The sequence below is a fragment of the Gavialis gangeticus genome, unplaced genomic scaffold, assembly GCF_001723915.1.
Source record: "Gavialis gangeticus isolate Ggan-Ray unplaced genomic scaffold, GavGan_comp1, whole genome shotgun sequence".
NCBI lineage: Eukaryota > Metazoa > Chordata > Crocodylia > Gavialidae > Gavialis > Gavialis gangeticus.
In genome coordinates, this window is record NW_017729006.1 from 44430416 (window position 1) to 44436658 (window position 6243).

Below are 6243 nucleotides of genomic sequence, written 5' to 3' on the forward strand. Positions count from 1 at the left end.
CCTTTGGCAGGGGGTGGGAGTGGGGTTCTAAATTTCCACATAAACCCCATTCTCCCATGTCTTCTTGCCTTCCTTTTCTATGCATCAGTGTCTCCTTTTCCCTTCCTTACATTGCCCTTACCTCCCTGCATTTCTACCTTTCTTTCCCCTCTTCAGGCTTTAGAAGTGAGGCCACCCCTAGACCTGTTCCCTTCAGATGAGTAGGAGCTATACTTCTTTTGAAATCTGAGACCGCTACTGCTAAAGGGAAGGATAGAGGAGTAATGATGGAGAAGGAAAATGTGCCACAAGGGGAAAAGAGGGAGAGAGAGAATGAAAGTGAAGCAGGGGGAAGCCTGCCACTGCCTATACCCCTGGGGCAGGCACAGAAGATACGTGCCCCCTCCCACAATCTGTGCTGTGTGTGGGGCAGAGATGGCTGCTGCTGCGGGCTGAGCTTAGTGCCCCAGGAGCTGCGCGATACCATGTACCTCCCATTGCTGGGCAGGTGGCGCAACCAGCATGCAGGAGGCACGTGGCGTTGCGTGGCTGCTGGAGCACCGTTAGTGGGGTGCAGAGTTCAGCCTCCAGCGGCAGCTGCTTCTGCCCCACACAGATTGGAGGGGCACCTGTGCCACCTGTGCCTGCCTTGGGGGTGCACACAGTGGCAGGAATCCCCCCCCCCTCCCCCACAGCTCTCAATGAGCCACCCAGGCAGCGAGCATCCCACAACCTGCCCCAGCCCTGGGGCCCCATTCACCCCAGCCCCTGCCCCTGTCTCTGCCCCACTCCCTCCCTCACTGTAGGGGCCTCAATCTGCACCCCACAACAGACTTACTTGCTGGGGGGGAGGGTGGAGCCAGCACTCAAGCCCCCCAAATCAGATTTTTTTCCTTTGCCTATAGCACACGCTGTCTAGAGAAGTTGTGGGATCTCTGTCCCTGAAAATTTTCAAGAGCACTTTAGACAGACACTTGGCTAGGATGGTTTAGTCAAGGATTATCTTGCCTTGAGCAGGAGGCTAGACTCAATGAACTCATGAGGTCCCTTTCAGCTTTACTTTTCTACGATCCTATGATTATCCCAGGGTTTGACCTAGATTAAAACAGGTGTGGCTTAGTCATTTAGGGCCCTGGCACATATTACATATATGGCACAAATACAATGTTAATTGCACCATAAATGGCAACGGTGTTACACATTCATCCAACTGAAGTCACCATAAAATGACAAACCAGCCATAAACATGTTCCACATATAATGGAGTTGGTCAACAGCTACTTTGCTTTGGTTTTCACAAAAAAATTGGATGCAAGCAGATGGCTAAAAAGGATTATGTGGACAAGGAAGGGGAGAGGCTGATGGACGTGATAATGAAAGAAACATTCAGGGAGCTTTTGATCAATCTGAATGAATTAAAGTCAGCAGAGTTGATTAACTTCATCCCAGGGTACTGAAGTATCTGACAGAATGCCCTAGGTCAGGGGTGGGCAAAATGGCAGATCCAGCTGGTGGCTAGAGTCCATTTCCCAGCAGCCCCAGCTTGTGTCACTGTGGCTGTTTTTCATGGAGACCCCAATCGCAGTGGTGCCGTGACAAGATGGGGCCAGGGTTTCCATGGAAACCAAGCCCAGCAGTGTTAGCAGGGAATGTGTCTGGGAAGGGAGCTGCTCCTGGCTGGGGCTTAGATCTTGCAGTAGTGACAGCGTGGTCTGGAGCCAGGGCAGAGCTGCGATCTGCTGCCCGCACACCCCCAGCACCCATTTTCGCCCTCCCAGATCTCAGGGGTGTGGGCAATGGATCGCAGCTCTGCCCTGACTCCAGACCATGCTGTCATTGCTGCAAGATCCCACCCCGGAGCAGGTCCCCACCCAGCCACACATCCTGCCAGCGCTGCTGGAGCTGGTCTCCAGAGAAACCCTGGCCCTGTGTTGTCACAGCACCACTGTTACTGGGGTCTCAATGGAAAGCAGCTGTAGTGATGTGGGCAGGGGCTGCTGGGAAATGGAGTCCACCGTGGGCCTAATCTGCTCTGTCGGCTGGACTTTGCCTGCCCCTGCCCTAAGCTATTATATTTACTATGTGGTGGGGAAAGAGTGAGGTATCAGAGGAATGGAAAAGGATGAATATATAGTTTCTTTAAAAAGGCAAAAAGAGGGACCTGGAGAATTATAGATTGGGTAGCCTGGCTTCAATACCTGGGAAGTTCCTGGAGCAAATTATAAACAAGTTCATTTGTAAGCATCTGGAGAAGGAAAAGCTGATCATAAACAGCTGGCATGATTTTGCTAAGAATCAATCATGTCAAACAAATTTGATTTCTTTCTTTGACAAACTAACTAGTTAGGTGGTTGAAGGAAATGCAGTGGATATAGTGTACTTGGATTTCAGTACAGCTTTTGACAAAGTCCCACACAGTCTTCTCAAAAAAATTGGAGAAATGGGACTTGAGAAAACTACAAGGTAAATAGACAATTATCTTAATAGCAAAGTGTTATTATAAATGGATCCGTATCAGAATGGCAGGAGGTTTCAAGTGGAGTCCCACAGGGCTCTGTCTTGGGTCTGGTGCTATCTAATGTTTTTATTATTTTTTTGAATGTGAGAATAGAGAGCCCCCTGCGCAAATCTGCAGAAATGAAACTGGGAAAGACTGCCGTGAAAGACCAGAATAGAATTCAAAAGGATCTTGATAGCTAGAGACAACAGGATGAAGTTCAATTCTGACAATCCAAAGTGCTACACCTAGGGAAGAATAATTAAAAGCACAAGTACAGAATGGGTAATAAGTTATAACTGATCAGATAGCAGTACTTGGGGTCTTGGTGGATCATAGACTCAACATGAGATAACTATGTGATGCAGCTGTGAAAAAAGTGAATGAGATTTCAGGCTGCATCAACAGAAGTGATTAGGTCCAAGTCACGAGAGGTGATAGTGCCACTCTACTTTGCACTGGGTAGGCATCCTAAAGAATTGTGTGCAGCTCTGTGCTCCACATTTTAAAAAGGGCAGGTGATGTTAGAGGAGGTTCAAAAGCTGGCATCAAAATGGTAAAGGACTTGGAAAGCAAGCCACAAAAGGACAAGTTGAGAGAAATAAGCGTATTCTAGAAAAGGCAATTAAGAGGGAACATGATAGCAATCTTCAGATATTTAAAGAGCTGCCATAAAGATGATGGAAACCAGCTGTTCTCTCATGCTGCTGACAGGACAAGCAGGAAACACTTGAAATTGCAGCAAAGTAACTTTAGCTTCAATATCAGGAAAAAAGTCTTCACTGTTAGATCAGTGAGGCAATGGAATGAACTGCTTAGGGAAATTGTGGCATCTGCTCCCTTGGAGGTTTTTAAAAAGAGTAGCAGATATCTGGAACAGGTTATGACGAGCAACAGTTGGAAGCACAGGAGTCCCCCCCCCCTCCCTCCTTCCCCCCAACTCCCGACATATGCATTGCTTAGAGATCATGAGAAGAATTATGCAGTCCAAAGCAAGTGGCAATTGGAAGACTGTGATCACTCAGCAACAGGAGAATAAGGAAGAGCTCCACAACCAGCTTGGTTATGAAACAGAATTTAAGAGTTGGGGCCCATTTACAGAGAGAACAATGTCAGAAAAGGGTGTTCTGGCTCTCAGGGTGTGTGGTATGTGGAGCTGTGTTTCTGGTTCCCAGGTTGCAATGTAGAGTGGAGGCATTTGTGTTTCCTATGCTTCTGGGCTTTGTTGTTTGCCCCATGGGACTGGGAATCCCCACCCCACCCTCCTGTTCTTGAGGGGTTGGGGTGTAGCCTTCTGCAGAAACATTAGGTGTTTTCTGCAGCCAAGGCAGGGGATTTTGACTGGGGTGTACTGATGCTTCTGCTGGGAATTAGAAAGCTGGTGGTTCCTGGCTAGAGGATCTTGGTCCCCTGCATAGTCACACCAATTGCCACATTTGGGATCAGGAAGGAATTTTACCCCATGGTCAAACTGGCACAGATTGTGCAGGTTTTTGCATTCCTTGTTGTGGAACAGTCCTCTTCTTTGGATCTCTCAAGCATGTTTTAACAAACTACTCCTGTCCTTGCAGTGGCAGGATATTGGCAGTGCTTTCATTCTCCTCCTCCACCTGCGGTAAGTTATAGGGTGTTTTTGACATTTTGGGTATTATGTAGTTATATGTGAGTGCAGTTTCTGAAAAGAAATAATGGTTTAGGTAGGGATTATTCTGGCTTGAGCAGGGAGTTGGACTAGATGACATCTTGAGGTTCCTTCCAGCCTTACTTTTCTCTGTTTCTAAAACTCAGGTGAGTGCTTCACTAAGAACCATGAGATATATCCTCAGATACCCAATCACCTCTCACAACTGAGCTCAGCATCAATATGGATTCTAGACTGGACTGTAGGGTGGTTGCTCCCACAAAAGTGCTGATGTACTCTTGAAGTAGCTTTTCAAAACAGCTCATTCAAGGGTCCCTATACAAAGTTTCCAACATACATAATCTGCTCTGTTTCATGTTCTGTCTACTTAAAAACAAAACAAATCCATTCCTTTCTTTAACAAGTTTAATGACTGTAGACAAATTCAGATTTGTAATCTCCACCTTTTTTCCACACAAGGCTAAAAATTTATTTTTAATGTGCATTTGTCAATGCATTTTAAAATCCTAGTCGAAACAGGGCAATTTCTATTTTAACATGTTCTTTTTGATTATGTAGAGGATGAGTTTCTCTGCAGGATTCACCTTGACAAGCTAGCATGGGTCAAAGTACAAGTTGTCCTACTATGTAAAAACATGATAGATAAAATATGCTGTGTAATGCAATTAAAAAGATTTTTTTCTCCAGCGGCAGACAAGCCTCAGAGACTGAAGATCTCTGTTCACATCACTGTCTTGCAGTCTGGTATACAGAAACATAATGCCAGTTATCAAGATATTTCCATTTGTAGATGATGGGAGAGAGGGTAAGAACAAAACTATTACAGTTTTCTTGAGACAAGTACTTATATATTTGTTTACAAACAAATCTTGCACACTTACCACAGCATCCTGGGCACATTGTACTATTGTTTATATTTTTACCAAATCCTGGTTTGCAGTGGTCCATCTTTATACCACTAAGGGAGCCAGAAATATAATGTATCTGTTGACTGTGGTGTTGTACAGTATTTTGGGATTCAAAGAACTGTTTAATCCTGGCATATGCCTAAAAATAAAGAACCAGCAAGAAGAATTCAGTTTCCAAATTTCAAATGATGGACCATAGAATGAGAAAGCATAGGTGGCAGCACTATTTCAAGCTTGTTTCTGAGGACCCTGTTCTAGGCTGGGAATATACTGTATTTACTTGGATATAAGATGACCCTGACTATATGATGACCCCCCAATAATTAGATTCTATGTATGGAAAATGTATAAATTTGATATAATTTTTCAGGTATAGAATCTAATTGTTGGAAGTTTATCTTGAATTTGTCCCCCTCCCATTGCTACAACTGGGAAAATAAATCTGGGGGGGTCAGATAGCCCCTTTGTCCTCAGCCCACCCCAACTTCTTCCCCCTGTAGCTCCCCCTGCCCCCCGCACCATTACTGTCAGACCTTGCTTTCCCTGAACACATGGAAGTGAGAAATAAATTTGGAAAACCTGACCTTGAAATAAACATCGCTGCAGCTATTTGCATATAGTACCCGTAGACTCAGTTCACACAGAAAGCCATTTTACCTTGTTTGAAACTGCTTCAAGTTTTACCACAGGTACTCCATAAACACACTTTTAAACAGCACTTTAACACCTGCTTAGGGAGGGTATAAACTTTTTTTTAAAACAAAAATACCCAAATCCCATTTAGCTCTTTCTTCCTTTCCCCTCCCCTTGTCCTTTGAAAACATAGTTAAGTATTTATTCTGTTCTTGGAAACAAGCTCTTCTCTGACTTCCCTCTCATTTTTTAGGTATTTCACATTTTACATCTTTTTGGCACATGAACCATTCCCCCCTTGAGTATTTTTTCTACAAATATCAGGATCCACTTCTATTTCTCTCAGATTCTTATTCCTCCATAGGTACATTTTTACCTGGTGTAGGCCTAGCTTTAAGTGCTGTTTGACAGACCACTCTTTATACAGACCAGCAAGTTTCTTACTGTCCACAATAATTTTTTTAAACTTATTACCAGCGGCAACGCATAGAGGGTGCATGGGGATTTATGTGCACTCCCTGAGAGCGCTGGTACACCCCCTGACAGGCCGCACTCCCTGCTTAGGTGATAGGCGGGGGGGCAGG